The following is a 27,348-nucleotide window of genomic DNA, read 5'->3' as shown; positions in this document are numbered from 1 at the left end:
TCACTTAAACACTTGGAGACCATTGTACAGCTATTAATTGGCCGGATTTCAATATTACTGTGACTCAGGCAGGGAGGCCGAAGAACAGAGAGAGAGATGGAGGAACTGTTGGTCCTTAGAGCAGTCAGAACACACACAAGATTTATTGACTACGTCCAGTGTGTTATATGGGCGCTGTTAGTAGTTTCTCCCAAGAGTTACAATAGTAAAACCAAAGATCACTGATCACAATCACTGTTACAGATATTATAATAATAATGAAAAAGTTTGACACATTGTGAGAATTACCAAAATGTGACACAGGGATGTGAAGTGAGCACATGCTCTTGGAAAAATGGCAACCATCGACTTGCTCCATGGAGCTCCATTCAAACTCCATGTTTGAAAGTTCCACAAACTTTCAACTTGTAAAAAATTCAGTATTTGTGAAGCACAATTGTGTGGAAAAACACAAAGTGATTTCCCTCTGCTGTCATAGCACATCAATCAACACCGAAGATTTCTGTGACCCAGTGCGTATGTTTTTTGTTTGCCTTATGCACCAAGCAAGCGATCAATTCTGCAGTAGACACCAACTGTAATGCAACTCATTTCTGACACCACCTGGAAATAGTGTCTGATCCCACAACTTGAGCACTCCATCCCCAAGCTTGATCCCTACTCCTGATACCAATTGCAAACCCCAGGTTGTTTGACCTGTGTTTCTGGCTGACTGTCTATAAATTAGGGATCCCACAGCCCACTCCTTGGATTTAATTTGTGAGAGTGTCTCAGAGAACTCGGGGAAACACTTACCCATTTATTGTAAAGAAATTACAAAGGATACAGAGGAAGGACTGCACAGGTATGTGGGAGAGGTTCCCTCCAGGAACCGCAGATGTTCAGCTTTCCAGAAGCTCTTCCATATTTCCTCCTCTTCAGCCTTTTCTGGAGACTTCACTGGATAGGCATGAAGCATGGCCAACTGTGTAGACATGTGACAAAACAAAATGGGTATGATCTAATACTAATAGACTGAGTGGAGAAACCCAGCAAAAGCTGTCATATTTTTCTTGGCCTCTCTCTGCAGCATTCCTTCCTCCAGGGTACAGGGCAGGACTTCTTAAATCAGAGTCTTATGACCTACAAATCAAACTGGGTAGGTCAGAGAATTTCTTTATGGCCAGCTCTAAGAAAAAAAAGGTAGGGGAAGATGCCTGCTTTGGGGAGAAAAAAGGGGCAAATGAAAGGAGCATAGGACAAGGTCAGAGAAAGAGAGAGAGAAAGAAAGAGAAAAAGAAAGAAAGAAAAAGGAAAGAAAGAAAGAAAGAAAGAAAGAATGAAAGAAAGAAAGAGAAAGAAAGAAAGAAAGAGAGAGAGATTCTATTTTTCTAAGGCCTTCTGAAGCCTTAAGGGTCCCAATATGTTAACAAGAACTAAAGTAATTACGGCGTTATGAGCCGAGAACTGCAGACAAATATCAGAGCAATGAAGTGAAGTCCAAATAAAAAAATGTCTGTCTGTAATATTATGTAGTATTTGTCTTTCTGTGTCTGACTTTTTTCACTTGGCATAATTGTCCTCTGTCCTCCATCATTTTATGTTGAGGATTACCATCTCTGTATCTCTGTTGGAGTCAACTGTTGATAAAATTTCCCTCCCTTCATGTTATCATGAAGTTCTCAACATTTCTCTTCCACTCATGGCATTGGCACTGTTGTTTTCCTATAGATTTATATTGTATATCTTTTTTTGTTTGTTTGTTTGTTTTTTTTTTTTAGACGGAATCTCGCTCTGTCACCCAGGCTGGAGTGCAGTGGTGTGATCTCGGCTCACTGCAAATTCCGCCTCCCGGGTTTACGCCATTCTCCTGCCTCAGCCTCCCGAGTAGCTGGGACTACAGGTGCCCGCCACCATGCCCAGCTAATTTTTTGTATTTTTAATAGAGATGGGGTTTCACCGTGTTAGCCAGGATGGTCTCGATCTGCTGACCTCGTGATCCGCCCGCCTCGACCTCCCAAAGTGCTAGGATTACAGGCGTGAGCCACCGCGCCTGGCCATTATTGTGTATCTTCTATTATGTTAGTGTGATTCGGGAAAGATGAAAGGTAAACATATATGCTCATTTGGCCTTCCATTTTTACCATAGCTTTCAGATGTTTATGGCATTCCATCAAATGTTAGTTTTTCAACTTCAAAATGCTTACATCCTTTTCTCTCACAATTATATAGGAGGCGGTAAATGACACCGATGCCAGTACTTTTTTAAAAATCTTTGGAAAGAATCACATTGATTTAACTATTTGACAAATACTGCTTGGGCTATGCTTACTTGTGTACTACTGAATTAACATAGGGTTGAAAGTGATTGACAGATATATTTCTAATTCTGAAGTCATAATTACTCAAATGAAACCACCCTGAATTGCTTTCGGGATGCTCTTCTCATTAGGTTTCCTGAGATTGACTGTTGTCAAGAGGTTTAAAATTCTCAGTGTTTCCTCTCTTTTATTAAAGATGAAGTTGGTGAATCTGGCATTTAAAAACTGCATATCAGGCTTCCACATTTTCCTAATTTTTTATTTTGTTTTAACCAATTTTAGTAATTAGACACCATACTAGTGTGCTTTTATTCATGTAATTGCAATTATCTCTAAGCTGATGAGAAGACTACTGGTTTAGAAATTAAATATTTTTCCCAATTCAACATGCTAAATAAGTAGCAAATCCAGAATTCTAAATCCACATTTCTTGTTACCTTTCCTTTGTTACGCTATGCTAAACAGGGTTTTGCTTTGTTTTTCTTTTTTCCAAAGTGATTTGGTCAGCTTACTAGCATCACTTCTGAGAATGTTTTTCTGGCCTGTGAGTTCTAGGCCAATTAGAGAATTACATCTTTGATATTTAGAATTGTATGCCTCATTGTGAAATGGTAAGGACTGTGAATATATTTTTCCAAACATTAACTTTGTAAATTTTTGAATTGACCAGTAAACATAGCGCACAACGTGGTACCTCCTATAATAAAATCAACTATATGAGTGGAGAGGGAAATAATTATCTACCAGGTAAATTGATGACTTGCCATCATAAATGAGAAAAACAGCTACAGATAGTTTCTGAAAATTTGATTGAAAATATATTTCTGTGTGTACAGGTACGTGTATGCATGATTTCAATGTAGGATAAATTCGTATGATTGAATTATAACACTTGCGAATCATGAGTTTGTGTTGCTTTTACATTGCCTGGCTTATATCACTGTGTTTCAACTTCCTATAACTATTGAATAGGAAAATGTTTATTGCAATATGCCTAGTAAAAACTTATTTACGTTCTTAACATATAGGTTTACTTCACATTGTGACAGGAGAAAGAGAACACATATAGATGTATTATTTACCCATGTCACTTTTAACCAGAAAGCAAAATAAATGAAGAGGTGAAAAAAAACTCTCATAGAGTGCAAGTAGATCATCTGATGTTTTTACTTAAGTAAAAATGGTAAGTACCTGTTTCATAAATATAATTAAAATGAATATATGGTAATTAAAGTATGCATGACTATCCTTTCCAAGTAAGCATATGGATCATATCCAACAAAAAAGGGTCATTATAGGTAAATGAATTATCTGTAGTCAAATATATTTTCTTCTCCCTGTTTCATACATTGTCATAGCAACGATTGACTTCATATGGCCTGACTCAGCTACTCAGCAACCAAAGAGAAAAAAAATGTTCTGTTTCCTGTAATCTGCAAGAGGTGATATCTTTAGATTGTGCAGTAATAAAAGATGATGCTTAAACCTACTGGATTTTCTTTTGTGATTGCCGCAAAATTAATAATTATCTACTAGATGCAGGGCAGTTGTCATTTTGAGGTTTGGGTGGTAATATCTATAGGTGAGGAACAGAAGTGTTTTAAGAATGTTCAGTGATTATTGGTAAAAATAGAGACAGGACAACCTCTCAATAGTTATTTGTCCAAACATGTTTTGTATGTATCTTAGGAAGGAGCAAAGACTTACATAATATGAGATTTCTGAACAAATATTTTAAGAATGCCTAAAACTCAATTCCACTTTTCTGTATCCTTCTATTTTACAACATTCTTCAGTCTTTCATTATATTGAGCTAGTTCTTTTTATGTGAAATGAATTTATAATTTTTTTTTTTTTTCCTGAAATAAGAAGGAAAAAAGTGTACTTATTTCCAACTGAGAGTGTTGAGTATCTGGTGTTGGTGTTCTCCTAAATATCATAGTAATGGAATAGCAAACATTTTCTGGCCATAGATTTATAAACTTTTCTATGTGGACTATGTAGAAAAGATACAAGTTATGTTGAATAAAAGCACAAATAAAATTTTATTTTTGTATGGGCTTGGGCAGACTGAAAAAGAACAACAAATAAGCCATTAAAAAATTAACTTAAAATGTCACTTGGTGCTAATTTCAGCTTCAGTTTTAGTTTCTAATTTCTGAGTAAAATGGGTTTAGACATCTGGTTTTTAAAGTGGATTTTATGAAGTAGACTACACAGCCGTTATCAGCAGGGCCTGAAGGTGGTACCTACCTAGGAAAAGATATGGAAAAGTCATCTTTTTTGTTTTGTTTTTTAATTTCCCATTTCATTATTGTAGCTGTATTTCTCATTTTATCCAGAAAATAACCACTTATGAATATGAATATTTTTTTCTGCAGGGAATAAAACTGAATAGAAACAGAAATCTTAGAGTACATATGGATGACGTCTATGTGATATCTGCACCACCAGTAACTTGTCCTCTGCCCATGGTCATCCTAATATGTACACAGAGGTATTCCACCTCAAAGTCCAGGTTTTACCTAACAATTTAACAGAGCAGTCCTGGGAGGCACTTCTGAGATTTTCCTACAAAACCGTCATATTTTATTTTCATTTTATTTAATTTAATAGAAAATAGCTAGGAAGGGGAGTTAAACACTTTAAAAATCTGAAATGTGGTCAACCCCTCCCTTCCCTCCACACTACTGTCTTGATTGCATTTTCAGTCTTTCACCTCATTCGGGTGATTTGATTTATCATTTAAAGATTATCTTGAAGACAAAGATTTAGCCACTTCACTGTTATCTGTTTCAGCTCTGTCATCTCTCAGTTCTGCGTTTCGAGAATACCGAATCAGATTTGTAGAATGTCAAATGCTTGGAGCTCTTTGGGAAAATGACCCTATGTTAATACAAAGTATTGCTTTGTATCAACTTTTAAAAAATGACTCAGTCCCTGTGAGTCTTAGTTTCTCCTCTATAAATGTGAAATGTTGGAAGTCACAGTATTGATCTTGGCTTAAGCACTGGTCCTGAATTTATCAAACTAGTTTTAAAACGAGTTAGAAGTGAGGCTGAGAGCAGGGCCAAAACAAGGCTGAGACAAAACATTCTTCCTTTAACTTCTCTGTGTTGTCCCAGAGAGTGTGTTCTCATTATTTTGTCGACTGTTTTGTACCTCTGGACATGCCACCAATGATGACATTCAGACAGGTAATTGCAACATTCCTCATATCACCTTCTAAAGATTACGTGTCTCCTCACTGGTGTTCTTTTCATTTGATTTGGCGTTATATTTTACTGCATTTAGATAATCCGCAGACCGTGTTGCCTGTCTCTTCATTTATGAAATGGGAAAGAATATCTCTTTTATGTTGCTATTGTTGTGTTAAATATTATAGCATCTATTTAAAATATGGAAAGGCATGAATAGTAAATAGTCATTAAGTCCTAGTTTCCTCCCTGTTCTTCAGCCCCCAGATATGGGAAATATTTCTTTGTGGTAAGTTGATCTATGCTGACTGCATTAGTTAACTATTGTTGTGTTACAAAGCACTCCAAACTCCTTAAATAATTAACATTTTAAACATTTCTTGTGAAGATAGAGCCATGTTGCTCTGCTAATCTTGGCTAGGTTTGGCTCATCTCACAGGGGCCTGATCATGTCATGAATAATTGGTCAGCTAAGGGAGACTAGACTCAGAGTGGTTTTGAATATGTCCTATCCCTTCAGCATCCCAGATCCCTTCAGTGGGGTATCTAAGAGCAAACAGTCTCAGTTGTGGAAGGTGACAAGGAAAAATGAGCATATACTTTTCAAGCTTGGATATTGCTAATATCCCAGTGGTTAAAGTAAGTCACATGATTGAACCCAAAATCAGAGCATGGAGGGACTGTATAGTTACAGGAAAAAAAAAAAAAAAAGCATGAATAATTAGGGCTATTGGTACAATTGACTTACTACCTCTACAAAGTTTCTTACAGAACCTTTTAGTTAGTCAAGGTTTACTGAGAGAAACAGAATACCTACAGCTCATAAAGCAGTATTGAATGATTTACTTTAGGAGTTAAACCTTACACAACTGTGGGACTGACCTATTAGAGTAGGCTGTGTACCCTCTCTCTTTCTCTAATGATTAATGATGTTGAGCATCTTTTCATTTGTTTGTTTGGCCATTTGTATACCTTTTTTGGAGAAATGTCTGTTGAAGTCCTTTTTCTATTTTTAAAAATCAGTTCATTTTTTGTGTTGCTGTTATTATAGATTTGTCGAAATTCTTAGGTATTCTAAATGTAGCCCCCTTGATATGGTTTGGCTGTGTCCCCACCCAAATCTCATCTTGAATTGTAACTCTTACAATTCCCACGTGTCCTGGGAGGCACCTGGGGGAGGTAATTTAATTATGGGGGTGGGTCTTCCCTACTCTGTTCTCGTAATAATGAATGAGTCTCAAGAGATCTGATGGTTTTTAAAATGGGAGTTTCCCTGCACAAGCTCTTTTTTCTTGCTGCCATCCATGTAAGACACAACTTGCTCCTCCTTGCCTTCTGCCATGATTGTGAGGCTTCCCCAGCCACGTGGAATTGTAAGGCCATTAAACCCTTTTTCCTGTATGAACTACCCAGTCTCGGGTATGTCTTTATCAACTGCATGAAAATAAACTAATACCGTAAATTGGTACCAGGAGTGGGGTGTTACTGAAAAGATACCCCAAAATATGGCAACGACTTTGGAACTGGGTAACAGGCAGAGGTTGGAACAGTTTTGAGGGCTCAGAATAAGATGGGAAAATGTGGGAATGTTTGCAACTTCCTACAGACTTGTTGAATGGCTTCAACAAGAATGCTGATGATATGAACAATATAGTCCAGGCTGAGGTGGTCTCACATGGAGATGAGGAACTTGGGAACTGGAGCAAAGGTGACTCTTGTTATGTTTTAGCAAAGAGACTGGTGGCATTTTTCCCCTGCGCTAGAGATTTGTGGAACTTTGGACTTGAGAGAGTTGATTTAGGGTATCTGGTGGAATAAATTTCTAAGCAGGTAAGCATTCAAGAGGTGACTTGAGTGCTGTTAAAGGCATTCAGTTTTATAAGGGAAGCATAGCATGAAAGTTCTGAAAATTTCCAGCTTGACAATGTGACAGAAAAGAAAAACCCATCTTCTGAGGAGAAATTCAAGCTGGCTGCAGAAATTTGCATAAGTAACAAGGAGCTGAATGGTAATCCCCAAGACAATGCGGAAATGTCTCCAGGACATGTCAGAGATCTTCATGGTAGCCCCTCCCATCACAAGCTGACGTAGGAGAAAAAAATGGTTTTATGGGCCAGGCCCAGGGTCCCTGTGCTGTGTGCAGTCTAGGGCCCTGGTGCCCAGTGTCCCAGCTGCTCCTGCCTTGACTAAAAGGGACCAAGGTACATCTTGGGCTGTGACTTCAGAGGGTGCAAGCCCCAAGCCTTGACAGCTTCCATATGGTGTTGAGCCTGTGGGTTCACAAAGGTCAAAAATTGAAGTTTTGGAACCTGTACTTAAATTTCATAGGATGTATGAAAACGCCTGGATGTTCAGGCAGAAGTTTGATGAAGGGGTGGAATTCTCATGGAGAACCTCTGCTAAGGTGGTGTGGAAGGGAAAAGTGGGGTTGGAGCTCCCACACAGAGTCCCTACTGGGGCACTGCCTAGTGGAACTATGGGAAGAGGCCCACCAGCCTCCAGACCCTAGAATAGAAGATCCACTGACAGTTGCACTGTGTGCCTAGAAAAGGAAGAGACACTCAACACCAGCCCATGAAAGCAGTTCAGAGGGAGGCTGTACCCTGCAGAGCCACAGGGGTGAACCTGCCCGAGATCATGGGAACCCACCTCTTGCATCAGCATGACCTGGAAGTGTGACATGAAGTCAAAGGAGATCATTTTGGAACTTTAAGATTTGACTGCCGTGATGAGTTTTGGACTTGCGTGGTGCCTGTAGCCCCTTTGTTTTGGCCAATTACTCCCATTTGAAATGTCTACATTTACCTAATGCCTGTACCCCCATTGCATCTAGGAAGTAATTAACTTGCTTTTTATTTTACAGGCTCAAAAGTGGAAAGGACTTGCCTTCTCTCAGATGACACAGTGGACTGTGGGTTTTTGAGTTAATGGTGAAAGGTGTTAAGACTTTGGGGGACTTTTGGGAAAGCATGATTGGTTTTGAAATGTGAGGACATGAGATTTGGGAGGAGTCGGGGGCAGAATGATATGGTTTGGCTGTGTCTGCACCAAAATCACATCTTTAATTGTAACTCACACAATTCCCATGTATCATGGGTGGAACCTGATGGGAGGTGATTTAATTATGGGGGTGGGTCTTTCCTGCACTGTTCTCATGGTAGTAAATGAGTCTCCGAAGATCTGATGGTTTTTAAAATGGGAGTTTCCCTGCACAAGCTCTCTTTTTTCCTGCTGGCATCCATGTAAGACATGACTTGTTCCTCCTTGCCTTCCACCATGCTTGCGAGGCTTCCCCAGCTACATGGAACTGTAAGTCCCTTAAACTCTTTTTCCTGTATAAATTACCAAGTCTCGGGTATGTTTGTATCAGCAGTGTGAATATGAACTATTACACCCCTTATCAGCTATCTGGTTTGCAAATATTTTCTCCAATTCTGTCAGTTGCATTTCATTGTTTATTTTTTCCTTTGATGTACAGAAGATCTTAAGTTTTATGTAATTCCACTTATCCTTACTTTTGTTGCCAGTGCTCTTGGTGTTATGTACAAGAAATTATTGCTAAATCCAAAATCACAAACCTTCTTCTCTATGTTTATTTCTGGATTTTTATAGTTTTAAATTTTACATTTACATTTTTCTTTAATTCAGTTTCCATTTTTGCATATGGTATAAAATAAGGGTCCAACCTCATTCTTTTGCCTGTGAATATCTAGTTTTCCCAATACCATTTTTTGAAGAGGCATTCCCTGTTCTGTGGTGTTGACATGCTTGTTAAAGATTATTTTACTGTATATGTGAAGATTTATTTCCAGGCTCTGTCTTCTGTTCCATTGGTCTATATGTCTGTCTTCATGCCAGTACCATCACATTGTTTTGATTAGGTTGTATTGTTATATGTAAAGTGTCATTGAGATTTTGATGGAGACTATATTGAATCTGTAGACTGCTTTGGGTACATTTAATAATAAGTCTTCCAGTCCATGAAAATCAGGTGTCTTTGGGTTTATTTGTATATTTAATTTCTTTTTTTTTTTTTGAGACGGAGTCTCGCTCTTGCCCAGGCTGGAGTGCAGTGGCGATCTGGGCTAACTGCAAGCTCCGCCTCCCGGGTTCACGCCATTCTCCTGCCTCAGCCTCCCGAGTAGCTGGGACTACAGGCGTTCGCCACCAGGCCCGGCTTATTTTTGTATTTTTAGTAGAGACGGGGTTTCACTGTGTTCGCCAGGATGGTCTCGATCTCCTGACCTTGTGATCCGCCCACCTTGGCCTCCCAAAGTGCTGGGATTACAGGCATGAGCCACCGCACCTGGCCATCTTTAATTTCTTTTAGTAATATTCTGTAGTTTTCATTGTACAAGTATTTGCCTCTTTGGTCAAGTTTATGCTTAAGATTTTTTTTTTTTTTTTTTTTGATGACATTATAAATGAAATTGTTTTCTTAATTTCATTTTGGGGTTGTTTATTGTTAGTGTGTATAGAAACACAACTATTTTGTGTATGATCATTTTGTATCCTGCAAATTTGCTGAGTTTGTTTATTAGTTCTAACAATTGTCTGTGGACTCTTTCGTGTTCTCTACCTATAAGATCATGTCATCCACAGGAAGGGATAACTTTATTTCTTCTTTTACAATTTGGGTACCTTTTATTTATTTTTCTTGATCAGTTGCTCTGGCAAGAGCCACCAGTACTGGTTTATATAGGTGGTGAGAGTAAAAATCTTTGACTTTTTTCTGATTTTAGAGGAATATGGCTCTAAATTAAACACATTCCTAAGTTAAACACGTTCCTTTCTCAAGAATAGTCTACATGACTATGTGTTTAATTTAGGCAACAGGTGGCAGGCATATTCATTGTTATATACTCTCATACAATGTTCTGGGATCTTTATTTCAGTGTTTTGGCTGTGACCTTTAGTTGCTTTTCTTCTTTTCAATACCTCTCTCCGATGTACCTTCTTATTCCAGGGTTTCTGAGACATTAAATTTATTCTTGGTGATTTATTTTTTTTTTTCTGGTTTCCCATAGTCCATGAACTCCGATGTAACAATATTCTGTCTGAAGCACTATTATTTTATTTAATTTAATTAATTAATTAATTTATTTATTTATTTATTTATTTATTTATTTTTTTGAGACGGAGTCTCGCTCTGTCACCCAGGCTGGAGTGCTTTGGCGCAATCTCGTCTCACTGCAAGCTCCGCCTCCCGGGTTCACGCCATTCTCCTGCCTCAGCCTCCTGTAGCTGGGACTATAGGCGCCCGCCACCAAGCCCGGCTAATTTTTTTGTATTTTTAGTAGAGACGGGATTTCACCGTGTTAGCCAGGATGGTCTCAATCTCCTGACGTTGTGATCCGCCTGCTTCAGCCTCCCAAAGTGCTGGGATTACAGGAGTGAGCCACTGCGCCCGGCATGTTTGTATTTTTTTAACCTTTATTTTAGGTTCAGGGGTACATGTGCAGGTTTGATATATAGGTAAATTACATGTCACAGGGGTTTGTTGTATATATTATTTTGTTACCCAAATAATAAGCATAGTATTTGATAGGTAGTTGTTTGATTTCTGTCCCGCATCCTCAAATGGGCCCCGGCCTCAAATATTCTTTCCTTTATGTCCATATGCATTTTATTTGTTTAGATTTTGTGTTTTAATAAACTATTCTCTCCATTTTCTTACTCTAATATGAGCTTACTAGGGACATATATATGATACATTTGCTCTTCACTAGTCTTTAATTTTTTGTTAAGTAGAAAATTTTCTGGAGCTGTACATTCATTGACTTTACTTACTGTCGTTGACTTTACTCGGACCACTTTATAGTATTACTTTGGAGACAAAGCAGTAGTTTGCTATTTTTTCGCTGATTGGAAAAAGCTTGTATATGGTTGCTTTTTATATACTCTGTACTGTAGTCAGTATTGTGGAAGAGATCATGGCAGGATCTCTAGGATGTTTTATAAGATATCTAGTATATTTCCAGCCTCCTTATTCTTTGTGCCTCTACTATACGGGCAGGGGAAATAATGCATTGACACATTTTTTGGTTCATATGTACTGTCAAATGGTGTTTGACAAAAATGCCAACACCACAAAATTGGAAAAAGACACTTTCTTCAAATAATGGCTTTGGGTAGGCTGGATATTCCAATACAAAAAAATTAAGTGTGGTAAGGGACAGATTTTGATATTATAATTTTTAAAAATGGACAGACATGGTTGATACTGCCCTCTCTCCTCCACTGAATAAAGTTGTGGTGGCTGGACCCATAGTAGCCACCTTGTAAACACAAGAAAAAGACTAAGAGAACAATGACAAAAAACTGGCCTTGACAAGCTAAACAAATACCAGGAATTCCCTAGATTCACATGTCTGGTGAGAAAGGTAAATTTCTACATGTTTAGTCCAATTTTAACTATTTATTACTTGCAGCTGATTGTTATACTAAATTATATATATATGTGTGTATACACACATATATATGTACATATATACATACATATAAATACATATGTATGTGTATATACATACATGTATACATACATATATACATACATATATGTATGTGTATACCTTCTCAACTATATATACACAAGTGTATATGTATATGTATGTATCTGTGTGTATATGTGTGTATATGTGTAGATATACATATGTGTATGTATGTGCACATATACACGTGTGTATACATGCATGTACACACGTGTGTGTATATATGCATATACACACATGTGTATGTGTGTATATATGCATATACACACATGTGTATGTGTGTATATATGCATATACACACATGTGTATGTGTGTATATATCCATATATGTGTGTGTATGTGTGTGTATATATATGTGCATGTGTGTGCATACATATGTGCATATATGTGTGTATATATGTGTGTGTATATATATGTATGTGTGTATATATATAGTTGAGATGCTTTTCAACTTATGATGGAGTTGTGTCCTGATAAACCCATCATAAGTTGAAACATCAGGAGTAAAAAATGCAGCCCAGAGAGCCTTTGGAGAAGAATTATTGATGCTTACTATCTAAAATTTGTGGTCACATGTCATCAGATTTGCACCATCATAAAGCTGCAAAAAAAAAATCACAAGTCATACCACTGTAAGTCAGGGACTGTCTGTACATGTACATAAACATTAAATCATATAAAGTAGGGGATTTATGTAACCAATGAAAACCAAGAGGAGTTCAAAATAGGTTAGAGTATTTGGGAAAGACATCAAGGAAATGGAATTTGAGTGAGTCATGAAAGAAAGAAAAGAACCCCAAAATACAGTGGCCTAAAACAATTACTATATTGATATGATTCCTAAGATCAGGTATTTGGGTGGGACTTATAGGAATTGCTCATCTTTGCTCCACATGGTGTCACCTGAAATGACTTCACTGGGGACCGGAGCATCCAAGATGGCCTCACTCACATGTCTGGTGCCTCATCCGGTATAACCTAAAATGCACTTGGCTTCTCTCTTTCTGGGTTGCCAAACAGGCTCAATCATGTCTGGAGGGGGGGGGTAGTTTTTTTCCATGGGGTCTCCTTCGTCTTATTTTCCAGGGATCTTTATCTGTGGCTATATAATCTAAACTTCTTTATATGGCAGCTGCCATTCTAGAGGACAAAAACAGGAGATGTAGGGTCTTCCGTATCCAAGAACTAGAAATTGAGATAATTAATGTAAATTGCCTAAAACCATGTCTCACACACATCAGACACCCAAATTGTAGTAGATCTTTTTTTTTTTTGTACTTCAATAGGTGGGATTCAGGCAGTGTGTTAACATAATGGAAATTCAGCAAGTGGAGGTGACACAGAATACAGCAGGTAGACAATAGCTAATATGCAGCTGCTAGACAGACTATGGTCAGCATCAAGGAGGACAGAGTGAAGGTGGTGAGAAACCTTAAGGAGAGTTGCTTATTAGACTGAGACATTAGATTTGTGTGTGTGTGTGTGTGTGTGTGTGTGTGTGTGTGTGCTTTTGCGTGGAAAGGAAAAGGTGTCCACTTATTTGCTATTGAAAAGTGAAATCCACAATGGTTGAACCAGTTTACAATCCCACCAACAATGTAAAAGTGTTCCTATTTCTCCACATCCTCTCCAGCACCTCTTGTTTCCTGACTTTTTAATGATTGCCATTCTAACTGGTGTGAGATGGTATCTCATTGTGTTTTTGATTTGCATTTCTCTGATGGCCAGTGATAATGAGCATTTTTTCGTGTGCCTGTGGGCTGTATGCTTGTCTTCTGGTTCAACCATTGTGGAAAACAGTATGGCGATTCCTCAGGGATCTAGAACTAGAAATACCATATGACCCAGCCATTCCATTACTGGGTATATATCCAAAGAATTATAAATCATGCTGCTATAAAGACACATGCACACGTATGTTTACTGCGGCACTATTCACAATAGCAAAGACTTGGAATCAACACAAATGTCGATCAGTGACAGACTGGATTAAGAAAATGTGGCACATATACACCATGGAATACTATGCAGGCATAAAAAAGGATGAGTCTGTGTCCTTTGTAGGGATATGGATGCAGCTGGAAACCATCATTCTGAGCAAACTATTGCAAGAACAGAAAACCAAACACCACATGTTCTCACTCACAGGTGGGAATTGAACAATGAGATCACTTGGACTCTGGAAGGGGAACATCACACACCAAGGCTTATTATGGGGAGGGGGGAGGGGGGAGGGATGGCATTGGGAGTTATACCTGATGTAAATGACAAGTTGATGGGTACTGACGAGTTGATGGGTGCAGCACACCAACATGGCACAAGTATACCTATGTAACAAACCTGCACGTTGTGCACATGTACCCTACAACTGAAAATAAAAAGAATAAAAAAAAAAAGTGAAATATAAGCAAGTATTTCCTGGTGCTGAGATACCTAAGTATTCACATTGAGATTTTTAAGTTAGTCTAAATTCTTGATTGATTTCAGAGTCTGAATTAATCAGACTCAAAGTGCAGTCTGAAAACCAAGACACACCTCGACAATTTATTAAAACAACGATTCATTGACCTCAATCCAGATGTGCCTTCATGTCTTTGTTTACACTCTGTGCCTTAGAATCTGTTGTGGTTTGACATCAGTTTAGTAAAATAGATTTATGGATTATACTATCAGGTTTTGATTAAACTAACTTTCCCAAAGTATGTCTCTGCAAAGAAACCCTTGGGAAAGATGGAAGGGAAGAAAAATGTCATACAAGTAAACAGAAGGAAAATAGCAGAGATCGTACTTCTACTCCTAGTATAAGAGTCCTTTCAAGCCAAGGGAAGAATAAATGAGATGTTAATATAATCAGGCATGATATAGTCTGTCACATTGCATGATTAAAATGTGCTCACCAACTGTAAGGACAAGAAACCGTGTGCTAGTAATATACAAAAATCATATATGTATTTATCTCATTCTTTAAAATTTATATTTTTCTTTGCTCTTTTTACTTTTTGCAATGGAATATTAAGTAGTAAATGTATGTAATTTATATGTTAATATAAATAGATGAGTTTTAAAATAGAGCTAATTCAAACTGAAGCACAAGGAAGACCTTACAGTAAGGAACTAGGCATATCATACCTATCTTGCTATTAAAATATTAACATGAGAAGTTAATTATAGCATCACATACTTGGATAACATCTCGATGCCCAAAATGTACATATTTGGAAATATCTCAATATAGTTGTACTGTTTAAAATGCTACTGTAGGCTTGTACATTTTATGCCATGGTCCTAAAGGAGACAAAGAACTATCCTCTTAGTTATTGATCTACCAAGCAAACCATATCTTAATTTGATTTTGAGAAAGTTTGCACTGACTCTTCTGTCACAACAGCCAAGCGCAGAGTCTGCTAAATAACTAAGTGATCTGTACATTTATAAGTATTTACTGAATAATTATGAATAAAAGTAATTTTGCTGTTTGAAACAGAGAATTGGATTGTGATAGTTCCAGTATAACTTTTAATAACACTATCTATTTAAAGTGTGCATTGTTAACATAAAAAATCTAATGTACTTTTATTGGAATTTTTATTGAATTAACATTATGGACTTTAAACAAATGCCCTAATTAGGTAGACTTTCTAATGGGAATATTGCCTAAATTAAAATCAAGAAAAATGTTCAATATGCTTACTAATCCTCCGGAGAAATTTAGAAAGTTCCTGCCATACTTTTATGAAAATTTTAGTGTTTCCTGATCTATTTAAACCAAATTTGTTGCTTTCTTTTTGAGTGCTCTTTACTGTTTATTTTCTCTTGAGTAAAGTGGCATAACCTATAGAGATGATAGAGATATAAAAGGAATCCTGGAGAGGCAATGACTATGAAATGAAATGTTTGTTATTCTCTAAACTTGCTGTAATTTGTAAACAACCACAAAGATTTGAATATCTTTGTGTCTTAAATGATGCCCACGGTGGAGTATGTAGATGTACAACGCATGTTTGACAAATTTATTTAAGAATTTTACTTTTCATAGAATAAACTAGTGTATTTGAAAATTTCTTAATATGGATATGGATAAGTATAGAATTATCTCAACTTTGTTTGGCTCTACACAGTGATAAATCAGTCAGCAACCAGCACAGCAGCAGAGTGTAACAGGATGATGAGAGATTAGGGAACTATATTATTTGAGGAATGGTTACTGGAGGGAATGGGACTGTTTATTTTATAGAAATAACAAATCATGGGAAATTTTTATTTATCTTCAAAAATTGAAACAGTTTTCCTGTAGGGGAGTAGTCTTTGTTCTTCCAGTAGTCAAGGACGATTTAAATAAATTTCAGGAACACAAGTTTTAGCACAGTATAAAGAAAAGCTTTCTCACAGTTAGCACGTAGCTGTGCTTTTTCACACATCAAGGGGTTACCACATTAATATAGTAAAATTGTCCCTGAAGATTTAGTACTTAAGCAGAGAGTATGATCATCTGCTTATGTCTTCAATTGTTTGCGCTACCACAGCAAAATACTGTAAGCCAGATGACATAAACAACAGAAAAGCTGTGGAGGCTGAAAAGTTCAAGGTCAAAGTGCAAGCAGATTTGGTATCTGGTGAGAGCCTGTTTCCTGGTTCATGCATAGTGCCTTTTTGCTGTGTTCTCACAGAGTGGAAGGGAGTAGCAGGTGTCCAGTTCTCTGGGATCTCTTTTACAAAGGTGGTACAGTAAGTTCTCACTTAGCATCATCCATAGGTCCTTGGAAAGTGCATCTTTAAGCAAAATGACATATGATGAAACCAATTTTCCACAGGCTAATTAATACAAAAAACAGCCAAGTGCCTCTAGCCTATTCCCGGTCACAAAACATCACCCAACTTCAAAATAAAGATCAAAACACTTCTAATATTAAGTATTGAAATAAATGTGAGCTAGACACACATTTAAGAAAGGTTAATGAAAACAAGTAAGATGATTATCTACCCACTTCTTTTACCTGATGACCTAATGGGCCTTTGGCATGTGGTAGAAAGCCAGAGTACCTGGAGAAAACCCTTTGTTCTCATCAGTGTTATAACAAAATAATGTTGAATGAACAGACATTATTGAAGGATCTGCTGTAATTCCATTCATCAAGGCTGAGCCCTAATAACCTAATCACTTCGCAAAGGCTGCACCTCTTAATGTGATCACATTGGTGATGTGGTTTGAATACATTAATTTTGGGAGGACATAAGTGTTTAGACCAAAACAGCTTTGGTTCAGACAGGACTCGTGAACTGTGGGGGAAATTAGATTTGGCAACATCTAAAGTCTGTTTTAGGCTTAGAATCTGTTCTTTTACACATCTTTGCAGGATTTTCATGGCTTTAGGGAAAGCAAATCTTGCAAGGGCAGTTTATTCTTCAATTGGAGTTGGTAGGTACAGTTATAATGTGTGTACTCTTTTGCTATATTCTAGTCAAGTTACATTTTCACTTCTGTGTATGTCAATTGGATGGAATATCCCTATATTAGTTAATCCATTTGGGTGCCATGAAGAGAGGCGTTCTTGGATCCCTCAAGAAATGAGAATTTATTGGGGGAAATAAGTCTTGTTTATGTAGCAAGCATTTGTGTAAACCTAAAAGTTCCTCCACAATCTCAGGGAGCTAAGATGTTGAGAAATACTAGGAGAAAGTTGTTCTTGTAATATGAGTATCTGGTTGATGTCTCATTCCCAGAACCTTTCTGATTTCAGTCTGTGCTCTCTCTTTGAGGTTGTGGCTACTGTCTCTGATTCACGTTCTCTCTGTGTCCTTTGACTGCTGGTACCACTGCTTTATATTTGTTTCAAATTCAAACTCATCCAGAGAGAGGATCTGAATGACCAAGCTAGTCACCCTTTACTCCTTCCACCAGAGCTTTTTCAACAGACCACCATAAAGAACTGGCCAACCTATGGTACAGATAGACTGATTTTGGAACGAAAAACGATGCACATCAGTCAGCCACTGTCACGGTAGCTGTGTCCTCTAGTACCAGCACAACAACTGATTGAGACTGATCTCTTGGAAAGAAGCTTCAGAAATGGCAAGCATGCTGAGGCTGGGATTGCCAAGAATAATCTGTATCCTATATTAAAGTATTTGCATTTAAGTCTCATCTGTCTGCTGACATTATGCTCAGATGTGAAGAGTAAGAGGGCTAATTTGTGATTATCTCCTCTTGACATCTAACAAGTAATCATGCAGGTATCATGTACATTCACCAAATAGGTTTAGAATGAATATATGGTTATTTAAATTATAATCCCTAGAAGGTTTGATCAAATTAGGTGAACATGATTTTCAATGCCTGCTTTGTGTAAGGCAAAAAGTAGATTAGATTTTTTGTGTTCTTACTATATTTCCACCTTAAAATTCAGATTCAACTTGTTTTAACTGAATATTAACTACAGTATTGAAATGTTTGGTTTATACTTTCTATTACAGAAAGAATATGGCTTACAAAACCATATAAAATATTAAAAATAGCATACAATTAAAGTGAGAGTTAGAGAAGAAAATCTTTCCAGTCTATCCATCTGACAAAGGGCTAATGTCCAGAATCTACAAGGAACCTAAGCAAATTTACAAGAAAAAAACAAACAACTCCAATTATTCTTAGTAATGATTGTTTTATAAATGTTTGTTAATAATCAAAATATATAAATACTTAAGTGATTCTAAAGGTCACCTTTAAGTCACTTTCATCAAACTACAAGTTTAAACTGGTAGTAACAAGTCCTACTCATCTTCTACATTTTATGTTTCCACTTACTTGTTTTGTTTTCTTCATACTGCTTATTCTTTTGTTTCATTTTTCTAAACTTTTCACTTCATATTAATTAATTTGTGTTTCCCAGAAAATTTTTAGTTCTAATTCTGCAAGAGTTAGTTATGTGGGATATCAAATGTTAAAAAGAAAGAAAGAAGGAACTGTAAGGAGATAAAGAGAGAAGAAAGGGGAAGTACAAGGAGGCAAGGAAGGAAAGAAGAAAAATAATTTTCTTTGAATCCTTGGGCAATACTACTCTCTCAATTTCTTGAATCTTGTGTGGTTGCTGAGATGTCACATGTTAACCTGATTCTCTTCTAAGTCGTCTGCTTATAATTAATTGTAGAAAGTTTTGTTTCTTCTTATTTTTTTCTCCTTTCATTTATTTATTTGTAGAAAGTTTTAAAATTATATTTCCCTTTATCTTGATGTTCTGAAACTTTATTACTACACTGTTTTTAGCTGTGTTGTGTTATTCACTTAGCAAGTGCTTTAATAGCAAAGGACTCTTACCTCCTTCGGCTCCAGGAAATTTTTTTCACTATTTGCTCCTTCTAAATCTCCTGTTAAACAGATAGTAGAAATTCTAGGTTTATCCTCAATTACTTGAAATACTTCTTTTACACCTTCCATCTCTCTGTTCCTTTCATTTCAGACGCTCTTCTAGCTCATGAATTTACTGATTTGTTTGCCTGATATGCTATCCAGCCAATCTTCTGATATCTTTATTTTAAATTTTTCATTTTTTCCTTTTCAAAATTTATCACCTCTACAATAATGGCTTGTGTGAGTTTTTTTTAAAGTGATATTCTCTTAACCAGCAGAGCGTATACATTTTACTTATTAATGAAATTTGACTTTAAGTTGTTTTTTCTGTCCTGATGTTGGCATTTCTTAATGTGTTATGTTTTTGACTATGTGCTCGTCTTTAATGAATATTTTCTATTAAATGATCTGTTGTAGCCATACAACTTGCTTGAGAATCTTTCAAAAACTTGTACTGTAACCTGATTTGAGAGAAAATGAGGCTAGTAGATGGGTACTTGTGCAGCCATTATTTTGGTTATGGCTGCTCCAGAGTACAGCCATTCTTACACACACCATGTTTTCCATTTGAGAAGAGTTAGCAGCATGATCATTGCTTTACCCAAGAACAAGAAGGGAGATTCAAAGAGGGTGAGCTTTGCTGAAGTTTTTATTTTGTTGTTTTTGTTACTTTGTTTTTTTGTTTTTTCCTTCAAAGTATGTTGTTACATGATCTTGAACTCCTATTTCTAGCATTCACCACTTCTGTGCATAAAGTACTTGAGGTATTATTTCTTTGTTCATTTAAAGATATAATCTCCTTTATATTCATCCCGTCTGCTTTGTGTCTTTTAGAGATTCCTCAAAGTTTGAGTTTGCTTCTCTTTTGTGAACATTGTAATGTATGGGAATATACATATTTTAATGAGTCTTCTATCATTTCAGAGGATTTGGCATGAAAATAGAAGGAGACAGTGCAAAGTTACCACCTTGAATCAGAAGTACATTTTACCATATTCAGAGTTCCAAATCTCATTTTTATTTTTCCTTGTGAATCCAATGGGAAGAGTTTTATAATAGTGGTTGTATTCATCAGTAGCCCTGGCATTTAGAGAAACTGGACAATATAGGGGTCCACCAACAATTCTTCAAGTTCAGGTTTTAAGATCCATTTACTGTCACTGCTTAGTTTATAAGAGAAGAATGTTAAAATATTACATCCCTACTAGATTTTTTGTTCGTTATCTGTAAAGCTTTGATTCAAATAATTAAAAGAGAAATTCAATCAGATTGTTTTTAGACATAATAAGTGTATTATCGCTCTGTGTTTCAAAGTTTCCCAGTTCCTCTCTAATTTGTAGATATACTGCTGATTAAACTTAGCATGGAATTGTCAATAGACCAATCACCAGGCAACAAAATATAAAAATGTACATTTTGAGCAGAAGAGGGACAGAGCTCAGGAATTGCTTAGGAAATTACATTAGACCCAGTGGAGAATTATTTGCTTAGCAACTCCCTATGTCCATTTACAGTTCATTAATTGTGATAGTACATAGCAATTTATTTTTTCTACATTCTAAAACAAAACAAAAAGTCTGTGTGTAAGCCTGTGTGAAGGCTATGTAGTACCAAATAAGACTAATTTGTATATTACATTAGAGTTTTTGAGTCAACGAAAATATTTCCGAATACAAAATGTGACCATATATGACAAGTGTTAAGTTACAAAGTTCTCTTTTCATACTGAAACAGATTTTTCAATTAAGGCTGCCAGAATATTTTTTATGTGAATTAATCAATTACACAAACACTGAGTATTTTTAAACTACAGTGTATAAAACATTTTCAGGGAGACAAAGACAAACAGGACAGGTTGTTCTCAAGTTGTGACAGTGTAGCTGTGGAGAAACAATGAAGATATGACTATTTTAATAACATTTTAAGGTAAACATTTAAAAGATAAAAATAAGAATGTAATCCAAAATAGTACATGAAAAGTATCGAAAGGAGCACAACATTACATAAATCTTGACAGTTAAAATAGTATGATCACTGAACACTTATTAGTCTGGAATTTGTTGGAGGAGATTTGAGCTGTACATCAGTGGGCTCATTAGTTAGAAGACAGGGAAGTACACTCTGGCCAGATGTTATCTCTGTGAGGTAAGTCAGTAGTCAAAAACCCCCAGGCCTGTTTGTTGATGAAGGAGTGGACTAACCCAGATGGACTCCCTAGTTTATATTGAGAAGTAGTTGGAAACAAGACAGACATGAGAGTTTAGGGGTCTGACAACATGCTAACTTAAGTGCTAGACTCATAATGACTTCGTTTTGAAGGTTGATGGCGTGATTAATTGCATAGGGCAGGAGTGTAACTTCTTGACCAGATAAATCATGTTTAGAAGATGTTTAGAGGAAGAAACACAGTATATTTAGGTTAGTGTTATTTGGCATCTGCGATGTTTGGAATTCATTCGTTCATCTGTTTGTTCGACATGATCTCAGACATGTGCTGGTTTCTGCAGATACAACGGTTAGTAAGAAAGCAAATGATATGAAACATACACTTGAAAATTGAAATGATAACTGATTTAAAGGAAGCAAAAAGAGAACTTCACTAGCGAATAGTATGACCAAAGAGGACATATTTTTAGATAGAGTGATCCAAAAAAGAGAAGTCCAAGTGGTGGTATTTAAAAATGAGACTTGAAGAAAAAGAAAGAATCAGGCATGCAAAGAGCACAGGCAGAGCTAACATTGCCTATGAAGGATGTAAGGAGTTTGGCAAGTTTGGTGAGCTTTTGTGTGCAGGTGTGGAGATGAGGTTAAAGAGCAAAAGCAGGAGGGCAGATCATGTACTACATTTTATAATCCTTAGAAATAGGCTGGGTTAAATTTTAAATGCAATGGGGAGTGATTCAAATGTTTTATGCAGGGCAAGGCAGTAACATGATCTGGATTATAAAAGGCCAAGGCATGTGGAAAGCCTTGTTAAGGAGTCCTCACTGTCAAAATAACATCAATAACCTAGTCCTGTTGAAGATATATTTTTATCTTTTTCATGTGAGGTTTTATAAAAAGTCATCTTGGCCTGGAATTAGTTTAGTCTTAAAGTCTGGAATGGAGCTGAACCTATAGTTGGATGTTAAATTGCCCCAGCTGTGGAGGTCCACAGAACAGAAAGCCAGGCATATTGTGAGATTAGGCCACGAAGGGCAGGGAAGTGTCAGGATTCAAGTACTAAGTTGGTTCCAGCAGCTGTGAGCTAGACAGACAGGAGAGGAGAGAGACTAGAAGCAGAGGCCTTTTAGAATAGGTACCATGACACCAAGCTATTTCCTAATAAATTAGGAAATAAAATTGCACAAAGTTAAGCTTCTGGTATGTATCCATTTTTTAAATGTATTAAAAAATTGCATTAGATCTTACTGGAGAATCAATTTGAAGGGGATAAGAAACATAAAAGTCTACCCTCTGCTGGCAGAACATGGATCCCTTAGAGCTTTCCTAGGGTTTACAGTCCTATCTCATTTGAAATGTCTGTCTTGAGAAAATCTCTTATTATGACTCCAGAAAGTTAATCTTCCTAATATCAAACCTATTGTTACAATTTATTATATAAAGTGTGATACAGCTGTCTCCCACACACAAACACAAACTCTCACACCTTTAATCATCTTTTATTCTTAGCACATTTGTGTCTTAGAACACGTATTGCCAAACCATTTTCAACAGCATATATTTAACATTAAAAAATGTTTTCTAAAATAGTGTGGCATTCGAGAATTTATCTTTATGAATTGTATGGAAGGAGTGCAATTCTTTGCGTAGATCAGATGTGTTTTTCTGGGTACCTGTCATTTGTATCCAGGTGAGTAATTATTTCAAATGGAGATCAAAGGCAGCCTTAAAGGGAAAAATGAGTTACAAGAGGATAGTTATTCCAATAAAGATTTAAAGCTGAGAAAAGCACACAGTGGTGATTCGGGGAGGTGTATGAGCTCAGGATGTCTGTGAACCTTGGGGAGCAACGTCTGGGAGAGCTGCTATCTTCTTTCCTGATTGGTCTCCAAGATACTGTTCTGTTGAGTTACGGTAGGTATTAGCAGGTGCCATTTGCTTAATTCATAGACTGAATTAAAATCAAGAGGTAAGCCAAATAGTAGAGAATTCGTGAAATTTCATGTTGGTGAAAATCACGTTTTTTCAAATAAAGGCTGAAAAGCATGATGTTTTAAATAACATTTTAGATGACTGGGCCTTCAACATGTTGTATGTGTCAGAGGGAAAATAGTTTTCACTTTAATAAATTAAGAGAATTATGGGAGTGGAAGCATAGAGAACAGGTAGAAAAAGCTAGCTTTTAAAAAACTTTTATTTTAGGTTCAGGGGTACATGTGCAAGTTTGTTATATAGGTAAACTTGTGTCACGGGAGTTTGATGTACAGATTATTTCATCATCACTATCATTAAGGATAGTATCTAACAAGTATTTTCTCTTCTGAGCTCTCCCTCCTACCAATCCCCCACACCCAAGGGGGTCATGGTGTCCATTGTTGCCCTCTTTTTGTCCATGTGTTTTCACAGTGTAGTTCCTACTTAAAAATAAGGACATGTGGTATTTGGTCTTCTGTTCCTTCATTAGTTTGTTTAGGATAATGACCTGTAGCTCCACACATGTCCCTGCAAAGGACATGATCTCATTCTTTTTTATGGTTGTATAGTATTACATGGTGTATGCATACCACATATTCTTTATCCAGTCTACCAGTGATGGATATTTAGGCTGATCCAATGTCTTTGCTATCGTGAATACTGCTGCAATGAACACATGCATGCATGTTTCTTTTTGGTAGAATGATTTATTTTTCTCTTGTGTATACCCAATAATGGGATTGCTTGGTCAAATAGTAATTCTGTTTTTAGTTCTTTGAGGAACTGCATACCACTTTCCAGAATGGCTGAACTAATTTACATTCCCACCAATGGTGTATAAGCATTCTCTTTTCTTTGTAACCACACCAGCATCTTGTTATTTTTTTGACTTTTTAATGAAAGCCATTGTGACTGATGTGAGATGGTATCTTATTGTGGTTTTGATTTGCAATTCTCTAATGATTAGTGATGCTGAGCATTTTTTGTGTGCTTGTTGGCTGCATGTATGTCTTCTTTAGAAAAGTACCTGTTCATGTCCTTTGACCACTATATAATGAGGTTGTTTTATTTTTTCTTGTAAATATGCTTAAATTCCTTGTAAGTTCTGGATACTAGACCTTTGTCGGGTACATAGTTTGCAAATATTTTTGCCCATTCTGTAAGTTGTTTACTTTGTTGATAGTTTCTGTTGTGGTGCAAATGTTTAGTTTAATTGGATCCCATTTGTCAATTTTTGCTTTTGTTGCAGTTGGTTTTGGCATCTTCATCATGACATCTTTGCCAGGTCCTGTGTACAGAATGGTATTCCCTAGGTTATCTTGCAAGGTTTTTGTAGTTTTAGGTTTTACATTTAAATCATTAATACATCTTGAGTTTACTTTTGTATATGGTATAAAGAAGGGGTCCAGTTTCAATCTTCTGCATATGGCTAGTCAGTTATCCCAGCACCATTTATCGAATAGGTAGTCCTTTCACCATTGCTTGTTTTTGTCAGCTTTGTCAAAGATCAGTTTGTTGTAGGTATGTGGGATTACTTTTTGTCTGTCTGTCCTCGTCTATTGGTCTATGCATCTGTTTTTGTACCAGTACCATACTGTTTTGGTCACTGTAACCCTGTAGCATAGTTTCAAGTTGAGTAACGTGATGCTGAAAGCTTTGTTCATTTTGCTTAGTATTGCCTTGGTTACTCAGGATCGTTTTTGTTTCCAAATGAATTTTAATTTTTTTTTCTATTTTTGGTAGTTTGATAGGAATAGCATTGAATCTGTAAATTGCTTTAGGCAATATGGCCATTTTAACAATATTGATTTTTCTTAATCATGAGTATGGAATGTTTTTCCATTTATCTGTGTCTTGTCTGATTTCTTCAAGCAGTATTTTGCAACTGTCGTTGTGGAGATCTTTCACCTCCCTGGTTCACTGTATTCCTAGGTATTTCTTTCCTTTTGTGGGAATTATGAATGGAATTGCATTCCTGAATTGGGTTTAAGCTTGGTTGTTTTTGGCATATAGGAATGCTACTGGTTTTTGTACATTGATTTTGTATCCTGAAACTTTGCTGAAGTTGTGTACCAGTTAAAGGAGCTTCCAGGCAGAGGCTATGGGGTTTTCTAGATAGAGTCATGTCTGCAAACAGAGATAGTTTGATTTCTTCTCTTTTTATTTGGATGCCTTTTATTTCTTTCTCTTTCGTGATTGCTCTGGTCAGGACTTCCAATACTATGTTGAACAGGAGTGGTGAGAGAGGGTATCCTTGTCTTGTGCCAGTTTTCAAAGAGAATGCTTTCAGCTTTTGTCCATTCAGTATGATGCTGGCCATAGGTTTGTCATAGATAGCTCTTATTGACTTGAGGTATATTCCTTCACTGCCTGACTTATTGAACGTTTTTAACATGAAGGGATATTTAATTCTATCAAAAGCCTTTTCTGCATCTATTGAGATGGTCATGTGTTTTTTGTTTTTAGTGTTGTTTATGTGACGAATCAGTTTTATTGACTTGTGTATGTTGAACCAACCTTGCATGCCAGGGATAAAGTCTACTTTATTGTAGTGGATTAGCTTGTTGATGTGCTGCTGGATTCGGTTTGCCAGTATTTTCTAAGGATTATTGCATCGATGTTCATCAGGGATATTGGCCTGACATTTTTTCTTGTTGTTGCATCTCTGTGAGGTTTTGGTATCAGGATAATGCTAGTCTAACAGAATGAGTTGGGAAGGAGCACCCCCTCCTTAATTTTTTGAAATAGTTTCAGTAGGAATGATATCCATTCTTCATTTTATATCTGGTATAATTCAGCTGTGAATCCATCTGATCTTGGGCTTTTTGGGCTGGTAAGCTGAAAAAGCTAGCTTTTTAAAAGTTAATTATGTCATAGATTATCAACTAGCTTACTTGAAGCCAGCCCCATTAATACTGGTTGTCAATAAATGTCAAAGCCACATAATCTCCCTTGGAACATCACAGACTGGCCTGAGAGAGTAATCTGTCATCCAGATGCCCATGATAGGACTCTTAAAGCATTCCTTTATCTTTCCAACCCTCCTTCATAGATAGTTCTAAATCAAATTTTCCTGATTTCAGTTGGACTCCTGCTGTGGCTGGTAGTGTTCATATATATTCTCATGAGATCCTTATCTTGCATTTCTTACTGTCAATATCATTTCAATTAAAATGGTACCAATATGAGATATATTAGCACCCAGGTCCAAGGTAATCCTACATTGTAATACCACTAAGACTGACTTTTTTGTTTTATAATTTCTGTGCTCCATGGACTGTGATTGCCAAGGCAAAGCATGACAGATACCATAAATAATACCTGCTGTTCAGCATACCTATTTATTTGTAATTTTTTATTACAGAATTTTTTTAACATACGCAGAAGTAGAGAAAAGAGTATAATAAATCCAATATACCATCAATCAGCTTGAACTAGGCTAATATAGAAATAACCTTGTTTCTATTTCTGCTTTGCATTTATAGTTGTGGCTCCCTATTTTTAGTATTTTACATGTTTAACCTGTACTACTAGCTGATATGTAGTCAAAAATATTTTCCCTCCATTATATACAATTAGTGAGCAAATTGCTTATTGAGAGCTTATGGTTTGATATATGCATTTTCACTGCTAAAATTCAGAAAATGAAAGATTCTCCTCCTACAGGTTACTAGGTAAACATCTTTATAACTTTATTTCCATCATCCACTTACTCTATTACTCATTTATTTGATCTCTCAGTTTTAATGAGCTTCTTGTATATTGAATATTCAAAGACAAAAATCAATCTCGAAGCAGTTCTCAGTTCATAGGGGAGACAACTGTTTATTGGAGTATCTTCTGGAGAAAGGATAATTAATATTTAGCTGCAAAGCCAAGGT

The sequence above is a fragment of the Theropithecus gelada genome, chromosome 13, assembly GCF_003255815.1.
Source record: "Theropithecus gelada isolate Dixy chromosome 13, Tgel_1.0, whole genome shotgun sequence".
Classification (NCBI taxonomy): domain Eukaryota; kingdom Metazoa; phylum Chordata; class Mammalia; order Primates; family Cercopithecidae; genus Theropithecus; species Theropithecus gelada.
Note: the sequence above shows the minus strand (reverse complement) of the source record.